General features: G+C 51.3%; 1 long non-coding RNA gene across 1 annotated transcript in view; it reads left to right on the forward strand.

Moving 5' to 3' along the window:
• The window catches only part of LOC139234579 (uncharacterized), a 55,670-nt gene extending 46,905 nt beyond the window's left edge, over positions 1-8,765 (forward strand). Inside the window, exons 5-6 of the long non-coding RNA XR_011588319.1 lie at positions 7,958-8,007; positions 8,241-8,765. This is a non-coding gene — a long non-coding RNA (uncharacterized lncRNA). The remainder of the gene's footprint in view (positions 1-7,957; positions 8,008-8,240) is intronic.
• Positions 8,766-19,869: the final 11,104 nt, after the last annotated feature.

A 19,869-nucleotide genomic window follows, 5' to 3' on the forward strand; every position in this document is an offset into this window, starting at 1 on the left:
TCTGTCTGTAGGGTCCCAGTGAGGGAGAAAGGGAGAGCTCACCTCTGTCTGTAGGGTCCCAAGGAGAGAGAGAGACAGAGCTCACCTCTGTGTGTAGGGTCCCAGTAAGGGACAGAGGGAGAGCTCACCTCTGTCTGTAGGGACCCAGTGAGGGAGAGTGGGAGAGCTCACCTCTGTCTGTAGGGTCCCAGTGAGGGAGAGAGGGAGAGCTCACCTCTGTCTGTAGGGTCCCAGTAAGGGAGAGAGATAGAGCTCACCTCTGTCTGTAAGGACCCAGTGAGGGAGAGAGGGAGAGCTCACCGCTGTCTGTAGGGTCCCAGTGAGGGACAGAGGGAGAGCTCACCTCTGTCTGTAGGGTCCCAGTGAGGGAGGGAGGGAGAGCTCACCTCTGTCTGTAGGGTCCCAGTGAGGGAGAGAGATAGAGCTCACCTCTGTCTATAGGGTTCCAGTGAGGGAGAGAGATAGAGCTCACCTCTGTCTGTAGGGTCCCAGTGAGGGAGATATAGAGCTCACCTCAGTCTGTAGGGTCCAGTGAGGGAGAGAGGGAGTGCTCACCTCTGTAGGGACCCAATGAGGGAGAGATAGAGCTCACCTCTGTTTGTAGGGTCCCAGTGAGGAAGAGATAGAGCTCATCCCTGTCTGTAGGGTCCCAGTGAGGGAGAAAGGGAGAGCTCACCTCTGTCTGTAGGGTCCCAGGGAGAGAGAGAGACAGAGCTCACCTCTGTGTGTAGGGTCCCGGTGAGGGAGAGAGATAGAGCTCACCTCTGTCTGTAGGGTCCCAGTGAGAGACAGAGGCAGAGCTCACCTCTGTCTGTAGGGTCCCAGTGAGGGAGAAAGGGAGAGCTCACCTCTGTCTGTAGGGTCCCAAGGAGAGAGAGAGACAGAGCTCACCTCTGTGTGTAGGGTCCCAGTGAGCGAGAGAGAGAGAGCTCGCCTCTGTCTGTAGGGTCCCAGTGAGGGAGAGAAGGAGAGCTCGCCTCTGTCTGTAGGGTCCCAGTGAGGGAGAGAGAGAGAGGTCACCTCTGTCTGTAGAGTACAAGTGAGGGAGAGAGGGACAGCTCACTTCTGTCTGCAGGATTCCAGTGAGGGAGAGAGTGAGAGCTCACCTCTGTCTGTAGGGACCCAGTGAGGGAGAGCTCACCTCTGTCTGTAGGGATCCAGTGAGGGAGAGAGATAGAGCTCACCTCTGTCTGTCGGGACCCAGTGAGGGAGAGAGATAGAGCTCACCTCTGTCTGTAGGGACCCAGTGAGGGAGAGCTCACCTCTGTCTGTAGGGTCCCAGTGAGGGAGAGAGATAGAGCTCACCTCTGTCTGTAGGGACCCAGTGAGGGAGAGAGTGAGAGCTCACCTCTGTCTGTAGGGATCCAGTGAGGGAGAGAGTGAGAGCTCACCTCTGTCTGTAGGGACTCAGTGAGGGAGAGAGGGAGAGCTCACCTCTGTCTTTAGGTTGCCCCTGAGGGAGAGAGGGAGAGCTCACCTCTGTCGGTAGGGTCCCAGTGAGGGAGAGATAGAGCTCACCTCTGTCTGTAGGGTCCCAGTGAGGGAGAGAGATAGAGCTCACCTCTGTCTGTAGAGTCCCAGTGAGGGAGAGAGGGAGAGCTCACCTCTGTGTGTAGGGTCCCAGTGAGGGAGAGAGATAGAGCTCACCTCTGTCTGTAGGGACCCAGTGAGGGAGAGATAGAGCTCACCTCTGTCAGTAGGGTCCCAGTGAGGGAGAGAGGGAGAGCTCACCTCTGTCTGTAGGGTCCCAGTGAGGGTGATAGGAAGAGCTCACCTCTGTCTGTAGGGTCCCAGTGAGGGAGTGAGATAGAGCTCGCTTCTGTCTGTAGGGTCCCATGAGGGAGAAAGGGAGAGCTCACCTCTGTCTGTAGGGTCCCAGTGAGGGAGAGAGATAGAGCTCACCTCTATCTGTAGGGTCCCAGTGAGGGACAGAGGGAGAGATCACCTCTGTCTGTAGGGACCCAGTGAGGGAGAGAGGGAGAGCTCACCTCTGTCTGTAGGGTCCCAATGAGGGAGAGCTCCCCTCTGTCTGTAGGGTCCCAGTGAGGGAGAGAGGGAGAGCGCACCTCTGTCTGTCGGGTCCCAGTGAGGGAGCGAGGGAGAGCTCACCTCTGTCTCTAGGGACCCAGTGAGGGAGAGAGGGAGAGCTGACCTCTGTCTGTAGGGTCCCAGTGAGGGAGAGAGATAGAGCTCACCTTTGTCTGTCGGGTCCCAGTGAGGGAGAAACGGAGAGCTGACCTCTGTCTGTAGGGTCCCAGGGAGCGAGAGACAGAGCTCACCACTGTGTGTAGGGTCCCAGTGAGGGAGAGAGATAGAGCTCACCTCTGTCTGTAGGGTCCCAGTGAGGGAGAGAGGGAGAGCTCACCTCTGACTGTAGGGTCCCATTGAGGGAGAGATAGAGCTCACCTCTGTCTGTTAGGTCCCAGTGAGGGAGAGAGGTAGAGCTCACCTCTGTCTGTAGGGTCCCAGTGAGGGAGAGAGGGAGAGCTCACCTCTGTTTGTAGGATCCCAGTGGGGGAGGTAGTGAGAGCTCACCTCTGTCTGTAGAGTCCCAGTGAGGGAGAGAGGGAGAGCTCACCTCTGTCTGTAGGGTCCCAGTAAGGGAGAGAGATAGAGCTCATCTCTGTCTGTAAGGACCCAGTGAGGGAGAGAGGGAGAGCTCACCGCTGTCTGTAGGGTCCCAGTGAGGGACAGAGGGAGAGCTCACCTCTGTCTGTAGGGTGCCAGTGAGGGAGGGAGGGAGAGCTCACCTCTGTCTGTAGGGTCCCAGTGAGGGAGAGAGATAGAGCTCACCTCTGTCTATAGGGTTCCAGTGAGGGAGAGAGATAGAGCTCACCTCTGTCTGTAGGGTCCCAGTGAGGGAGAGATAGAGCTCACCTCAGTCTGTAGGGTCCAGTGAGGGAGAGAGGGAGTGCTCACCTCTGTAGGGACCCAATGAGGGAGAGATATAGCTCACCTCTGTCTGTAGGGTCCCAGTGAGGAAGAGATAGAGCTCACCCCTGTCTGTAGGGTCCCAGTGAGGGAGAAAGGGAGAGCTCACCTCTGTCTGTAGGGTCCCAGGGAGAGAGAGAGACAGAGCTCACCTCTGTGTGTAGGGTCCCAGTGAGGGAGAGAGATAGAGCTCACCTCTGTCTGTAGGGTCCCAGTGAGAGACAGAGGCAGAGCTCACCTCTGTCTGTAGGGTCCCAGTGAGGGAGAAAGGGAGAGCTCAACTCTGTCTGTAGGGTCACAAGGAGAGAGAGAGACAGAGCTCACCTCTGTGTGTAGGGTCCCAGTGAGCGAGAGAGAGAGAGCTCGCCTCTGTCTGTAGGGTCCCAGTGAGGGAGAGAAGGAGAGCTCGCCTCTATCTGTAGGATCCCAGTGAGGGAGAGAGAGAGAGATCACCTCTGTCTGTAGAGTACAAGTGAGGGAGAGAGGGAGAGCTCACTTCTGTCTGCAGGATCCCAGTGAGGGAGAGAGTGAGAGCTCACCTCTGTCTGTAGGGACCCAGTGAGGGAGAGCTCACCTCTGTCTGTAGGGATCCAGTGAGGGAGAGAGATAGAGCTCACCTCTGTCTGTCGGGACCCAGTGAGGGAGAGAGATAGAGCTCACCTCTGTCTGTAGGGACCCAGTGAGGGAGAGCTCACCTCTGTCTGTAGGGTCCCAGTGAGGGAGAGAGATAGAGCTCACCTCTGTCTGTAGGGACCCAGTGAGGGAGAGAGTGAGAGCTCACCTCTGTCTGTAGGGATCCAGTGAGGGAGAGAGTGAGAGCTCACCTCTGTCTGTAGGGACCCAGTGAGGGAGAGAGGGAGAGCTCACCTCTGTCTTTAGGTTGCCCCTGAGGGAGAGAGGGAGAGCTCACCTCTGTCGGTAGGGTCCCAGTGAGGGAGAGATAGAGCTCACCTCTGTCTGTAGGGTCCCAGTGAGGGAGAGAGATAGAGCTCACCTCTGTCTGTAGAGTCCCAGTGAGGGAGAGAGGGAGAGCTCACCTCTGTGTGTAGGGTCCCAGTGAGGGAGAGAGATAGAGCTCACCTCTGTCTGTCGGGACCCAGTGAGGGAGAGATAGAGCTCACCTCTGTCTGTAGGGTCCCAGTGAGGGAGAGAGGGAGAGCGCACCTCTGTCTGTAGGGTCCCAGTGAGGGAGAGAGGAAGAGCTCACCTCTGTCTGTAGGGTCCCAGTGAGGGAGTGAGATAGAGCTCGCCTCTGTCTGTAGGGTCCCATGAGGGAGAAAGGGAGAGCTCACCTCTGTCTGTAGGGTCCCAGTGAGGGAGAGAGATAGAGCTCACCTCTATCTGTAGGGTCCCAGTGAGGGACAGAGGGAGAGATCACCTCTGTCTGTAGGGACCCAGTGAGGGAGAGAGGGAGAGCTCACCTCTGTCTGTAGGGCCCCAATGAGGGAGAGCTCCCCTCTGTCTGTAGGGTCCCAGTGAGGGAGAGAGGGAGAGCGCACCTCTGTCTGTCGCGTCCCCGTGAGGGAGCGAGGGAGAGCTCACCTCTGTCTCTAGGGACCCAGTGAGGGAGAGAGGGAGAGCTCACCTTTGTCTGTCGGGTCCCAGTGAGGGAGAGATAGAGCTCACCTCTGTCTGTACGGTCCCAGTGAGGGAGAAACGGAGAGCTGACCTCTGTCTGTAGGGTCCCAGGGAGAGAGAGAGACAGAGCTCACCACTCTGTGTAGGGTCCCAGTGAGGGAGAGAGATAGAGCTCACCTCTGTCTGTAGGGTCCCAGTGAGGGAGAGAGGGAGAGCTCACCTCTGACTGTAGGGTCCCATTGAGGGAGAGATAGAGCTCACCTCTGTCTGTTAGGTCCCAGTGAGGGAGAGAGGTAGAGCTCACCTCTGTGTGTAGGGTCCCAGTGAGGGAGAGAGGGAGAGCTCACCTCTGTTTGTAGGATCCCAGTGGGGGAGGTAGTGAGAGCTCACCTCTGTCTGTAGAGTCCCAGTGAGGGAGAGAGGGAGAGCTCACCTCTGTTTGTAGGATCCCGGTGAGGGAGAGAGATAGAGCTCACCTCTGTCTGTAGGGTCCCAGTAAGGGACAGAGGGAGAGCTCACCTCTGTCTGTAGGGACCCAGTGAGGGAGAGTGGGAGAGCTCACCTCTGTCTGCAGGGTCCCAGTGAGGGAGAGAGGGAGAGCTCACCTCTGTCTGTAGGGTCCCAGTAAGGGAGAGAGATAGAGCTCATCTCTGTCTGTAAGGACCCAGTGAGGGAGAGAGGGAGAGCTCACCGCTGTCTGTAGGGTCCCAGTGAGGGACAGAGGGAGAGCTCACCTCTGTCTGTAGGGTCCCAGTGAGGGAGGGAGGGAGAGCTCACCTCTATCTGTAGGGTCCCAGTGAGGGAGAGAGATAGAGCTCACCTCTGTCTATAGGGTCCCAGTGAGGGAGAGATAGAGCTCACCTCAGTCTGTAGGGTCCAGTGAGGGAGAGAGGGAGTGCTCACCTCTGTAGGGACCCAATGAGGGAGAGATAGAGCTCACCTCTGTCTGTCGGGTCCCAGTGAGGAAGAGATAGAGCTCACCCCTGTCTGTAGGGTCCCAGTGAGAGACAGAGGCAGAGCTCACCTCTGTCTGTAGGGTCCCAGTGAGGGAGAAAGGGAGAGCTCACCTCTGTCTGTAGGGTCCCAAGGAGAGAGAGAGACAGAGCTCACCTCTGTGTGTAGGGACCCGGTGAGCGAGAGAGAGAGAGCTCGCCTCTATCTGTAGGGTCCCAGTGAGGGAGAGAAGGAGAGCTCGCCTCTGTCTGTAGGGTCCCAGTGAGGGAGAGAGAGAGAGGTCACCTCTGTCTGTAGAGTACAAGTGAGGGAGAGAGGGAGAGCTCACTTCTGTCTGCAGGATCCCAGTGAGGGAGAGAGTGAGAGCTCACCTCTGTCTGTAGGGACCCAGTGAGGGAGAGCTCACCTCTGTCTGTAGGGATCCAGTGAGGGAGAGAGATAGAGCTCACCTCTGTCTGTCGGGACCCAGTGAGGGAGAGAGATAGAGCTCACCTCTGTCTGTAGGGACCCAGTGAGGGAGAGCTCACCTCTGTCTGTAGGGTCCCAGTGAGGGAGAGAGATAGAGCTCACCTCTGTCTGTCGGGACCCAGTGAGGGAGAGAGTGAGAGCTCACCTCTGTCTGTAGGGATCCAGTGAGGGAGAGAGTGAGAGCTCACCTCTGTCTGTAGGGACCCAGTGAGGGAGAGAGGGAGAGCTCACCTCTGTCTTTAGGTTGCCCCTGAGGGAGAGAGGGAGAGCTCACCTCTGTCGGTAGGGTCCCAGTGAAGGAGAGATAGAGCTCACCTCTGTCTGTAGGGACCCAGTGAGGGAGAGATAGAGCTCACCTCTGTCTGTAGAGTCCCAGTGAGGGAGAGAGGGAGAGCTCACCTCTGTGTGTAGGGTCCCAGTGAGGGAGAGAGATAGAGCTCATCTCTGTCTGTAGGGACCCAGTGAGGGAGAGATAGAGCTCACCTCTGTCTGTAGGGTCCCAGTGAGGGAGAGAGGGAGAGCTCACCTCTGTCTGTAGGGTCCCAGTGACGGAGAGAGGAAGAGCTCACCTCTGTCTGTAGGGTCCCAGTGAGGGAGTGAGATAGAGCTTGCCTCTGTCTGTAGGGTCCCATGAGGGAGAAAGGGAGAGCTCACCTCTGTCTGTAGGGTCCCAGTGAGGGAGAGAGATAGAGCTCACCTCTATCTGTAGGGTCCCAGTGAGGGACAGAGGGAGAGATCACCTCTGTCTGTAGGGACCCTTGTGAGGGAGAGAGGGAGAGCTCACCTCTGTCTGTAGGGTCCCAATGAGGGAGAGCTCCCCTCTGTCTGTAGGGTCCCAGTGAGGGAGAGAGGGAGAGCGCACCTCTGTCTGTCGGGTCCCAGTGAGGGAGCGAGGGAGAGCTCACCTCTGTCTCTCGGGACCCAGTGAGGGAGAGAGGGAGAGCTCACCTTTGTCTGTCGGGTCCCAGTGAGGGAGAGATTGAGCTCACCTCTGTCTGTACGGTCCCAGTGAGGGAGAAACGGAGAGCTGACCTCTGTCTGTAGGGTCCCAGGGAGAGAGAGAGACAGAGCTCACCACTGTGTGTAGGGTCCCAGTGAGGGAGAGAGATAGAGCTCACCTCTGTCTGTAGGGTCCCAGTGAGGGAGAGAGGGAGAGCTCACCTCTGACTGTAGGGTCCCATTGAGGGAGAGATAGAGCTCACCTCTGTCTGTTAGGTCCCAGTGAGGGAGAGAGGTAGAGCTCACCTCTGTTTGTAGGATCCCAGTGGGGGAGGTAGTGAGAGCTCACCTCTGTCTGTAGAGTCCCAGTGAGGGAGAGAGGGAGAGCTCACCTCTGTTTGTAGGATCCCGGTGAGGGAGAGAGATAGAGCTCACCTCTGTCTGTAGGGTCCCAGTAAGGGACAGAGGGAGAGCTCACCTCCGTCTGTAGGGACCCAGTGAGGGAGAGTGGGAGAGCTCACCTCTGTCTGTAGGGTCCCAGTGAGGGAGAGAGGGAGAGCTCACCTCTGTCTGTAGGGTCCCAGTAAGGGAGAGAGATAGAGCTCATCTCTGTCTGTAAGGACCCAGTGAGGGAGAGAGGGAGAGCTCACCGCTGTCTGTAGGGTCCCAGTGAGGGACAGAGGGAGAGCTCACCTCTGTCTGTAGGGTCCCAGTGAGGGAGGGAGGGAGAGCTCACCTCTGTCTGTAGGGTCCCAGTGAGGGAGAGAGGGAGAGCTCACCTCTGCACTGGGAGTGTGAGTCTGGATTTATTTCTCGAGTCCCTGGAGTTGGGCTTGAACCCAGCACCTACTGACTCAGAGGCAAGTGCTAGTCACCGAGACGTGGCGGGCAATGCATTCGGGCAGTTTGAGGGCTGTGGTGGGGCGGAATATGGAGTTTATGTCGAAAGTATGTCGGTGTCCCAGTGAGGGAGAGAGGTGTAGGTCCCCGATTATAAATTGATATCCCCACCTGTCCAACTCCCTATTTAAAGTTCCCTCTGATCTCCCAACTCTCTCTAATAATAATTCCTTGTGTTCACTTCCAGAATATCCCCCAGTACGATGAGGACTCTGCTGCAGATTCTGGGTTACCTGAGTAAGTCATTTTCATTATAAACAAACTGCACTGTGTTTATTTAATGTCTTTATGTAGAAAAACTTCCCAAGGCAATTCTGGTTTGTGACTTGCATCAGGGCAGTTTCAGGGCTGTGGCAGGGGCGGAAATCTGAGTGTGAAGGTTCAAACATTGAGTTTAAAGTGAAATTCTTACACTTATTATTTATACTTTTAATTACTGATCAGATTGAAAACCTTTGGATTTGTGATAGGTATTCCATGATTTGGTCTCCATATTACACAAAAAGGATGTCGAGGCACTGGAGAGGGTGCGATGAAGGATTGCCAAGATGATACCAGAACTGAGATGTTATAACTCTCAGCAAAGACTGAACTGGTGGGGTCTCTTTTCTCTGGTAAGGAGAAGGCTGAAGGGGGGGAACATGATACAGGTCTTTAAAGTGATGGCGGTAAACGTATAGGAGATGTTTCCACTTAGGGGCGAGATGTGATCTCGGGAGCCACCAATATAAGATCATCACTGATAAATCCAGTGGGGAATTTGGGAGAAACTTCTTTACCCAGAGAGGGGTGAGAATGTGGAGCTCGCCACCACACAGAGAGGCTGAGGCGAGAGGCAGAGATTATTCATGGCTGAGCTCCATGAACACACAGAGGGAAAGGAATAGAAGGAGATGTTGATAGGGTTCGATGTAGACGGATGGGAGGAGGCTCGTGGGGAACATAAACAGTGTTAGGACCAGTTCGGTAAAATGTTCTCTTTCTGTGCTGCAAATTCATCGTAATTCCATGCTGTACATAATTACACAATATTATACATGTATTCTTAATTACTGAACAGATGTAAACATTCAGCATTTGTAATATAGCATTAATATTTGCATTATTGATATTATTTATTATGCCTTTGTTACAGATATTTAATATTTGCATTATTGATTGTCAGACTGCTTGTCTGACATCCAGTACTGGATGAGCAGAAATTTTCTCCAATTATATATTGGGAGGACCGAAGCCATTGTCTTCTGTCCCCGCCACAAACTCCCTTGCCACTGACTTCACCCTTCTCCCGAGCATCTGTCTGAGGCTGAACCAGACTCTTCGCAACTTTGGTCATTTTTGACCCTGAAATGAGCTTTCGACCACATACCCGCGGAATAACTAAAAGCCCCATTTCCACCTCCGTAACATCGCCCACCTCCGCCCCTGCCTCAGCTTATCTGCTGCTGAAACCCTCATCCATGCCTTTGTTAAATCTAGACCTGACTGCTCCAAAGCACTCCTGGCTGGCCTCCCACATTTTACCCCACGTAAACTAGAGGTGATCCAAAACTCGGCTGCCCCGCCGTGCAGCAAGCAAACCTGAGCACTGGGAGACATTCAGAATTCAGCAGAGGAGGACTAAGGGTTTAATTAGGAAGGGGAAAATAGAGTATGAGAGTAAGCTTGCAGGGAGCATAAAAACTGACTGCAAAAGCTTCTGTCGATATGTGAAGAGAAAAAGATCAGTGAAGACTAATGTAGGTCCATTGCAGTCAGAATCAGGTGAATTTATAATGGAGAATAAAGAAATGGCAGACTAATTGAACAAATACTTTGGTTCTGCCTTCACTAAGGAAGACACAAATAACCTCCCGATAATACTAGGGGACCGAGGGTCTAACAAGAAGGGGGAAGTGAGTGAAATCTTTATTAGTCAGGAAATGGTGTTAGGAAAATTGAAGGGACTGAAGGCTGATAAATCCCCAGGGCCTGATAGTCTGCATCTCTGAGTACTTAAGGAAGTGGTCCTCGAAATAGTGGATGCATTGGTGATCATTTTCCAACATTTCAAGGACTCTGGATCAGTTCCTATGGACTGGACTGGAGGGTAGCTAAAGTAACTCCACTTTTTAAAAAAGGAGGGAGAGAGAAAACGGGTAATTATAGACCAGTTAGCTTGACATCGGTGGTGGGGAAAATGTTGGAGTCAATTCTTAAAGATGCAATAGCAGCGCATTTGGAAAGCAGTGATGGGATCGGTCCAAGTCAGCATGGATTTATAAAAGGGAAATCATGCTTGACAAATCTTCGAGAATTCTTTGAGGATGTAACTCGTAGGGTGGACAAGGGAGAACCAGTGGATGTGGTGTATTTGGACTTTCAAAAGGCTATTGACAAGGTCCTACACAAGAGATTAGTGTGCAAAATCAAAGCACATGGTATTGGGGGTAATGTATTGACGTGGATAGAGAACTGGTTGACAGACAAGAAGCAAAGAGTGGGAATAAACAGGTCCTTTTCAGAATGGCAGGCAGTGACGCAGGGTTCAGTGCTGGGACCCCAGCTATTTACAATATACATTAATGTTTTAGACGAAGGAATTGAATGTAATATCTCCAAGTTTGCACATGACACTAAGCTGGGTAGCAGTGTGAGCTGTGAGGAGGATGCTAAGAGGCTGCAGGGGACTTGGACAGGTTAGGTGAGTGGGCAAATGCATGGCAGATGTGAGGTTATCCACTTTGGTGGCAAAAACATGAAGGCAGATTATTATCTGTATGGCGACAGATTAGTAAAAGGGGAGGTGCAACGAGACCTGGGTGTCATGGTACATCAGTCATTGAAGGATACCATGCAGGTACAGCAGGCAGTGAAGAAGGCAAATGGCATGCTGGCCTTCATAGCGAGGGAATTTGAGTATAGGAGCAGGGAGGTCTTGCTGCAGCTGTACAGGGCCTTGGTGAGGCCTCACCTTGAATATTGTGCACAGTTTTGGTCTCCTAATCTGAGGAAGGACGTTCTTGCTATTGAGGGAGTGCAGCGAAGGTTCACCAGACTGATTCCAGGGATGGCTGAACTGACATATGAGGAAAGACTGGATCAGCTAGGCTGAAATTCACTGGAATTTAGAAGAATACGAGGGGATCTCATAGAAACATATACAATTTTGACAGGACTGGACAGGTTAGATACAGGAAGAATGTTCCCGATGTTGGGGAAGTCCAGAACCAGGGGACACAGTCTAAGGATAAGGTGTAAGCCATTTAGGACCGAGATGAGGAGAAACTTCTTCACTCAGAGAATTGTGAACCTGTGGAATTCTCTGCCACAGAAAGTTGTTGGGTCCAGTTCATTTGACATATTCAAAAGGGAGTTAGATGTGGCCCTTACGGCTAAAGGGATCAGGGGGTATGGAGAGAAGGCTGGGGTGGGGTACTGAGGGAATGATCAGCCATGATCTTATTGAATGGCGGTGCAGGTTCGAAGGGACGAATGGCCCGCTCCTGCACCTATTTTCTATATTTCTATGTTTCTAACTGGCACCAAGGAGCGAGAGAGGAGGGGGAGTGATAGAGGACGGGAGAGCGAGGTAGGAGGGGGGAGCGAGAGAGAAGGGAGGAGTGAGAGAGAGAGAGGAGGGAGATGGGGAGCGAGAGATGGAGGAGCGATGGTGAGATGAGGGGGGAGCGAGAGAGAGATGGGGGAGCAAGAGAGACAGGAGGCGGGGAGCGAGAGAGAGGAGGAGGGGGCGAGCGAGACAGCCAGAGAGAGATGAGCGGAGAGAGCCAGAGAGAGAGCGGGAGGGGGAGAGAGCGAGAGACTCATGCGGGGGGGAGAGAGAGAGGGAGGAGCGGGTAGAGACAGAGACAGAGAGAGAGGGAGAGAGCGAGCGGGTGGGAGAGAGAGACTGCAGGAGTGAGCGAGGGAGAGAGAGAGAGAGAAAGAGAGAGCACGGGAGAGAGAGAGAGAGAGAGGGAGAGACAGCAGGGGAGAGAGAAAGCGAGAGAGAGAGCGGGAGAGAGAGAGAGTAGGGAGGAGCGAGGGCGGAGGGGGGGTGCGAGAGAGGAGTTGCGGGGCGAGAGAGGAGGGGGTAGTGAGAGAGGAGTGGGGTAGTGAGAGAGGAGGGGAGAGGGGAGGGGGGAGCGAGAGAGAAGGTTGGAAGAGAGAGGAGGGGGGAGCGAAAGAGGAGGGGGGAGTGAGGGAGAGATGAGGGGGAGTGAGAGAGAGAGGAGGGGGTTAGCGAGAGAAAGATGAGGGAGGAGCGAGAGAGAGAGAGGAGGGAGATGGGGAGTGAGAGATGAGGGGGGTGAGAGAGTAGAGGGAGCGAGAGAGGAGAGGGGAGCAAGAGGAGGGGAGCGAGAGAGGAGGGGGAGCGAAGGGGGGGAGTGAGAGAGGAGAGGGGAGTGAACGGGAGTGGAGGGGGGAGCGAGAGAGAGAGATAAGGGGGGAGTGAGAAAGAGAGAGGAGGGGGGAACAAGAGAGAGAGAGGAGGGGGGTGGGGAGCGAGAGATGGAGGGGAGGGCGAGAGAGGAGGGGGGCGCGAGAGAGAGATAGGGGGAGCGATAGAGAGGAGGGGGAGCAAGGGAGAGAGGAGGGGGAGCGAGAGAGGGAGGCGGGGGAGCGAGAGAGAGGGGTGAGCGAGAGAGAGAGAGGAGGGGGGAGCGAGAGAGAGAGGAGAGGGGTGGAGCGAGAGAGAGAGAGAGGAGGGGCGAGCGACAGAGCAAGAGAGGAGGGGGGAGAGTGAGAGAGCGAGAGAGGAGTGGGGCGAGCGAGAGAGGGAGGAGTGGAGTGAGAGAGAGAGAGAGAGAGAGAGACATGCGGGTGGAGAGAGAGAGACATGCGGGTGGAGAGAGAGAGAGAGAGGAATGTGTAGGGAAAGAGAGAGCGCGAGAGAGGTCGCGAGAGAGAGAGTGCGCGGGAGGGAGAGAGGGAGGGGGAGAGAAAGTGCACGGCAGAGAGCGAGAGAGAGCACACGAAAGGAGGGGGGAGAGCGAGAGAGCGAGTGAAGGAGGAGCAGAATGAACCAGAGAGCAGGAGGGGAAGAGGGAGAGAGAGAGAGAGAGAACACGGCAGAGAGAGAGAGAGAGCAGAAGAGAAAGAGAGAGAGAGGGCGGGGGGGCGGAGAGAGAGAGAGAGAAAGAATGGGGGAGAGAGTGCGAGCGGGGAGAGAGAGAGCGGGGGGAGAGAGAGAGAGCCATAGGGGGAGAGGGAGAGAAATAGAGAGAGTGGGAGGGAGAGAGAGAGAGAGAGAGAGGAGTGGGCGGAGAGAGAGAGAGAGAGCGGGGAGAGAGAGAGTGGGGTGTATTGTATGGGGTTAATCACATAGGGTTAATTATGATATTTAGTCATCCATAGGGTGTCTCTGCTCCCATGCCCTGTAGAATGTTGTTGCTATTTCGAGAGAGAGAGGGAGCGACCTTGAGACGCACACCAGCTTGTTATGAGATGGTCCGTGGCTTGAGCTCTCATTCTTTGTGGACAAGCACCTGGGGCCTTACAGATTAGGAGTTGGCCATAAGCCACATGCACCCATGTTTTGTTCAATAGTATGTTTATTTGATAGTATAAAGGTACAGCACTGTCCCGTAGCTCTTCAAACTTCACCTTGGACCGTGATTCGCGAGCGGTGCCGGGACCCCCAATGCTCCAGACCAGCCGTCGCTTGTGGAGTTCCCGACGGGTGGAAGGCCGTGAGCATTGTTGCATCTTATCATACTTCTCTTTTCTTTGTAAACTGTATTATTAATGTTTCTTTTCTCTCAGTAAACTGTGTTTTATTCTTTACTTCATTTGTCTTGTCTCTTATTTAACATTCATCCAGATCCTGAACCTGGGTCTATTATTATTGATCCAAAACATGGGGGGAGAGAGAGAGCAGGAGGGAGAGAACAAGAGAGAGAGAGGGGGAGAGAGCGGGGGCGAGAGAGAGAGAGAGGAGCGGGCGGAGAGAGAGAGAGAGAGCGGGGGGAGAGTGGGGGGAGAGAGAGAGAGCATGAGGGAGAGAGAGAGAGCGGGAGGGAGAGAGAGAGAGAGCGGGAGGGAGAGAGAGAGAGGAGCGAGCAGAGAGAGAGAGAGAGTGGGAGGGAGAGAGAGAGAGTGTGAGAGAGAGAGAATGGGAGGGACTGTCTTTTGAATTTGTTCGTGGAAAGGGAAAGTTTCTTTTCGTGGTGTACCTTGAAAATTAAAGTTATTGAGGTTAATTAACCAATGAAAATCCAACTTTCATTGTGGTCATGGTGAAATTCTGGTTATTTCAAAGTGTGAATGTCTCTGGTTCTGGAAATGAGACTTTCACATTGAGGAGAAAATAGACACCTTATGATTTTTTTGCTAGAACAACTAAAAGATGGCGTTTGGTTGTTTGGAGAAAGTTTTTCTTAATTTTACGTGAAATTAGGGGGAGGCAGGGGGAGGCAGTGAGGTGTAACAGCTGTGATATAGGGAGACACCAGAGGGGGAGGCAGTGAGGTGTAACAGGTGTGATATAGGGAGACCCCAGCAGGGGGAGGCAGTGAGATGTAACAGGTGTGATATAGGGAGACACCAGCAGAGGGAGGCAGAGATGTAACAGGTGTGATATAGGGAGACCCCAGCAGGGGGAGACAGTGAGGTGTAACAGCTGTGATATAGGGAGACCCCAGCAGAGGGAGGCAGTGAGGTGTAACAGGTGTGATATAGGGAGACCCCAGCAGGGGGAGGCAGTGAGCTGTAACAGCTGTGATATCCTTTCTTGTGCTGTTCCTTTTATCGTTTTCCAGTTCACTCTTGTATTTCTCTATTCTCCCTATTTCTCTTTGCCTCTCTGGATTCTATTTCTCTATCGCATTTCTTTCTCCCTTTAGAAACATAGCAACATAGAACATAGAACATACAGTGCAGAAGGAGACCTTTTTGGCCCATTGTGTCCACGCCGGCCGACAAAGAGCCGCATGGCCATTGGTCAGCAGCCCTAAAGGTTACATATAAACCAATGAACAATGACAGAAAGGCAAAGAGCACCCAGCCCAACCAGTCCGCCCCACACTACTGCGACACCCCTTATACTGAAAACATCTACATTCCACCCCAACCGGAGCCATGTGATCTCCTGGGAGAGGCAAAAACCAGATAAAAACCCAGGCCAATTTAGGGAGAGAAAAATCTGGGAAAATTCCTCTCCAACCCATCCAGGCAATCAAAACTAGTCCAGGAGTTCACCCTGGTCGTATTCTATTCCCTGCAGTACTTACCATATCTGTGCAATCCAACAAAAGGTAATCCAGTCTAATCCCAATTAGCAGCTCTAGGTCCGTAACCCTGCAGGTTACGGCACTTCAAGTGCCCATCCAACCATCTCAAAAGTGGTGAGGGTTTCAGCATCCACCACCCTTCCAGGCAGCGAGTTCCAGATCCCCACAACCCTCAATGTAAAGAAGCCCCCCCTCAAATCCCCTCTAAAGCTTCCACCAACCACCTTAAAACTATGCCCCCTCGTAATAGACCCCTCCATCAATGGAAATGAACCCTTACTATGCACTATGCCCAGGCCCCTCAATATTTTGTACACCTCAATGAGGTCTCCTCTCAACCTCCTCTGTTGTAATGAGAACAAACCCAGCCTATCCAATCTGTCTTCATAACTAAGATTCTCCATTCCAGGCAGCATCCTAGTAAATCTCCTCTGCACCCTCTCTAGTGCAATCACGTCCTTTCTATAATACGGCGACCAGAACTGCACGCAGTATTCCAGCTGTGGCCTAACCAAAGTATTGTACAATTTAAGCATAACCTCCCTGCTCTTATATTCTATGCTTCAGCCAATAAAGGCAAGCATTCAGTATACCTTCTTAACCATGTTATCCACCTGGCCTGCTACTTTCAGGGATCTGTGGACAAGCACTCCAAGGTCCCATTGTTCATCTATACTTAGTGGCCTACCGCTTAATGTGTATACCCTTTCCTTATTAGCCCTCCCAAAGTGCATCACCTCACACTTCTCTGAATTAAATTCCATTTGCCACTGCTCTGCCCACCTGACCAGTAGATTGATATCCTCCTGTAGTCCATGACTTTCCTCTTCATTATCAACCACACAGCCAATTTTAGTGTCGTCTGCAAACGTCTTAATCATACTCCCTATATTCAAATCTAAATCGTTGATATATATCACAACAAGCAAGGGACCCAATATTGAGCCCTGCAGAACCCCATTGGAAACATCTTTCCAGTCACAAACATCCATCAATCATTACCCTTTGCTTCCTACCTCTGAGCCAATTTTGGATCAAACTTGCCACTTTGCCCTGGAACCCATGGGCTTTAACCTTGACCAGTCTACCATGCGGGACCTTATCAAAAGTCTTGCTAAAGTCCATATATACTACATCATATGCACTACCCTCATTGACCCTTTTGGTTACCACCACAAAAAATTCATTCAGGTTAGTCAAACATGATCTTCCCTTAACAAATCCATGATGACTGTTCCTAATTAATCCTTGCCTATCCAAATGCAGATTTATCCTGTCTTTCAGAGTTTTTTCCAATAATTTTCCCACCACTGAGGTTAGGCTGACAGGCCTGTAATTACTCGGTATATCCCTTTTCCCCTTCTTAAACAAGGGTACTACATTAGCAGTCCTCCAATCCTCCGGCACCATGCCCATATCCAAAGAGGACTGGAAAATGATGGTCAAGACTTCTGCTATTTCCTCTTACTTTGCTCAACAGCTTGGGATGCATTTCATCCGGGCCTGGGGACATATCAAAGCTGCTAAACCCCTTAATACTCCCCCCCTCCACTATTTATTTCATCAAGAATATCACACTCCTCCTCTATAGCAGTATCTGCAATACCTCTTTGTGAAAACAGATGCAAAGTGTTCATGAAGAACCCTACCAACATCTTCCACTTCCACACAAAGATTACCCTCGTGGCCTCTAATAGGCCTGACCCTTTCTTTAGTTCCCTTCTTACTCTTAATATATTTATAGAACATCTTGGGGTTTTCCTTTAATTTTACTGGCGAAGAATTTCTCGTGCTCTCTCTTAGCATTTCGAATATCCTTGTTAATTTTGCCTCAACTTTCTATATGCTGCAGATTCTAAAGTATTTAGCTGTAATGACATAAGTGTCCTTTTTCTTAATCCTCTTTCTCCCTTTCTCTCTCCATTCTTCCTGTTTCATTCCTTTTCTCTTACACTTTCCCTCCGACCTTTCTCTCTTTTCTATCTCCTCTCTCCATTCTATTATATTTTTGTTTCTCTCTTTGCCCTCCAATTTCTCCTTTCACTCTTCCACTTTTCCCCTCTCTCTCCATTGTCCTTCCTTCTCTCCTTCTCTCTTTTTCCTGTTATACACCCGTCCCCTATACAAGAGAGGGAGAGATGCCCTCTGGGAATGCGCAGTTTTCTGCTTTTAAGATGGCAGAACCTACAAATTGACTAAATCCTAATAACGTGGTATACCTTGCAGGCCAAGAGCCTTTTTGTTCAACTTTAATAAGTACAGACAAGTGAAGTGAATTCCAATGAGTAGAGGCGCGACCTTTCCTCATGTCAACCCCTTCATCTCTGGAATCAACCTGGTGAACGTTCTCTGAACTGCCTCCAAAGCAAGTTTATCCTTAAATATGGAAACTAACTATATGCAGTATTCCATGTGTGGCCTCATCAATACCCTGTATAACTGTAGTAAGACTTCCCTGCTTTAATACTCCATCCCCTTTGCAATAAAGGCCAAGATACCAATGGCCTTCCTGATTACTTGCTGTACCTGCATACGAACCTTTGGTGTTTCATGCACCAGGACCCCAGGTCTTGCTGTACTGCAGCACTTTACAATTTTTCTCCATTTAAATAATAACTTGCTCTTCGATGTTTTCTGCCAAAGTGCATAACCTTACATTTTCCAACATTATACTCCATCTGCCAAATTTTTGCCCAATCACTTAGCCTGTATGTCCTTTTGCAGGTTTTGTTACCTCAACCATTGCTTTTCCTCCCATCCTTATCGTCAGCAAACTTGGCTACACTACACTTGGCCCATTCATTCAAGTCATTAAATAGATTGTAAATAGTTGGGTTGAATTCAATTAGAAAAGTCGAAACGAACAAAGTACTGTTTTTCAATGTGGTTGCAGAAAGGAAATGTTTCTGTATTTGCACGGTGTCCTTTGAAAATTAGTGTCTCCACGGGTGAAAAAACCAATAAACGTTATTCAAAGTTAACATTTTTTAGGTACTAAGTGTAGTGCATAGGGTTAATTTTATAATGGGCGGTCAGGTCACCTGACTATATGGGAGGAGCTTATTGAGCTTAAATACCGAGCTCTGGGACTTGTTTGCTCAGATGACTTCCGGAGGCAGAAGGGGAGCAGCGGTAAAACAGTGAGTTGGGTCGGCGTGCTGCATTTTTTGCTGTTGGGACTTTTTCCATTCTTACTAAAACCTAATCGTTCCTAAACCTCATCCTCCCAGAAACCCTTTTTTGGTCTCTGATGAGCCCTAGAAGGGGCGAAACACACCGGGCCTATTCCTTTCCTAAATCAATCCCGAACCCTAAACTCAGTGGGTTACTTCAGATAGTGCTATTTTTAGCATTTAAAAAAACAAATCTAAAGTTTGTGAGAAGGTAGACAGACAGAGGACGGTTTGGTCAACATGCGACAGGGACGGGCCTGGGGCACTTGGTTCCTTCTTTCAGATGCCACTGTTCATGGACCTTGCGTGGTCTTGGCTTGCAGCCCTTTCGACGTTGGTCTGGTCTGTTCTGTGCCTGCCTGTGGCGAAGGGTGTGAGTTAAGTTAAAGGTGATATGAGTTAGGGCTCAGAGATAAAAGGTTGGCTAAGGCAATTGAAAGTCTGAGTAGTAAACTTTGGGCATCGTGAGCCGATCAAAAGTGGCAGTTATGGATTCTGGAAAATCCCAGGGGTGGTGGGGTTACCCCGCTGTCCATCGCATTGCAACAGATGTCTGGGTCCAAATGGTCTGGATAAGGGTTTGCTGTGTAGGTTATTTTTTTTGTAGTCTTCTGGTCTGGTGTCACGGAATTCCAGAATAATGTTTGGTTGTGATTGACCTGGATGGTGGTTTCTCCATCCAGGGTGATGGCTGTAATCTGCAGTCTTTATCCTGTCTAATGACATGGAATTCCGGTATGATGTCATGTTGCTACAAGTATCCGGATCCAAATGGCCCGGAGAACGGTTTGTCTGGGCGAGGGATAAAGAACAGACTTTATCACGTCTGTGGGGTCGTGGACCTGGTGCGCAGTAATCAACAAATCCATAACTCTCTCTCTCTCTCTCTCTCCCTTCCCCCAAGTGTGAGGCACCCTCCCCTGGTGACAATTGTTGCAACCTTGGCCCATTTGGCTTTATCCCGGTTGGTGATAGGTGAATTCTAAAGATGCTAACTGGGTCTAAGTCTGGACTATCGCTCCCAAAAGGAACAACCCGAGAATGTTACGATCCTCCCGATCACTTTTTTAAATAAAGTTTAACCTGATTGCAATTATCTTTGATATTGTAAGGGACCGGGCTCTCGTAATGTACCTTCACCAAAAGTGTGCTTGACATGTGGTTTGTTATTGGTGCACTGATTTCAAAAAGAGTTATTTAAAGAACTGATACAATCTATAGTTGGTGAGTCAGTCAATTGCAACATTAACAGTTCTAAACAATGAAATACAATCTTATTTGTTGAGAATTTTACTTCTAAATCTCAACTTTTACAGTATTAGTCCTTCACATTGTTTAAGCAGGATATTCATCAGTTATCAACGTAGCAGTTGCCTTCAATCCCCGTGAAGTAGGTGACCACAAAAGCACGATGCCTTTTGCCTTGCCCTGTAATCGCCAAACTCTGCACCAGGGAGATGCGCCCCTCATCGGCCTGTGCGACCCCCTCTGCGGGATTATTTTAACTGGCGAGCAGGGCACCTCCAGAACTGTGAAGCCTAAAAGGGAAGTCTGAGGTTCCACCGTGAAAACGATTTCAACCTACTTGCAAGGAGTTGCTTTGATATGTAACCACGCAGATGAGGCATCTCCAGGAAAGGTTCATACCGTGCATGGGTGGAATCGTAAGGAAACCCAGGCATGAAGAGACTGCGCCAAGCGCAAATATTCACCTT

The sequence above is a fragment of the Pristiophorus japonicus genome, chromosome 22 (assembly GCF_044704955.1).
Source record: "Pristiophorus japonicus isolate sPriJap1 chromosome 22, sPriJap1.hap1, whole genome shotgun sequence".
In the NCBI taxonomy this organism is placed as follows: Eukaryota; Metazoa; Chordata; class Chondrichthyes; family Pristiophoridae; genus Pristiophorus; species Pristiophorus japonicus.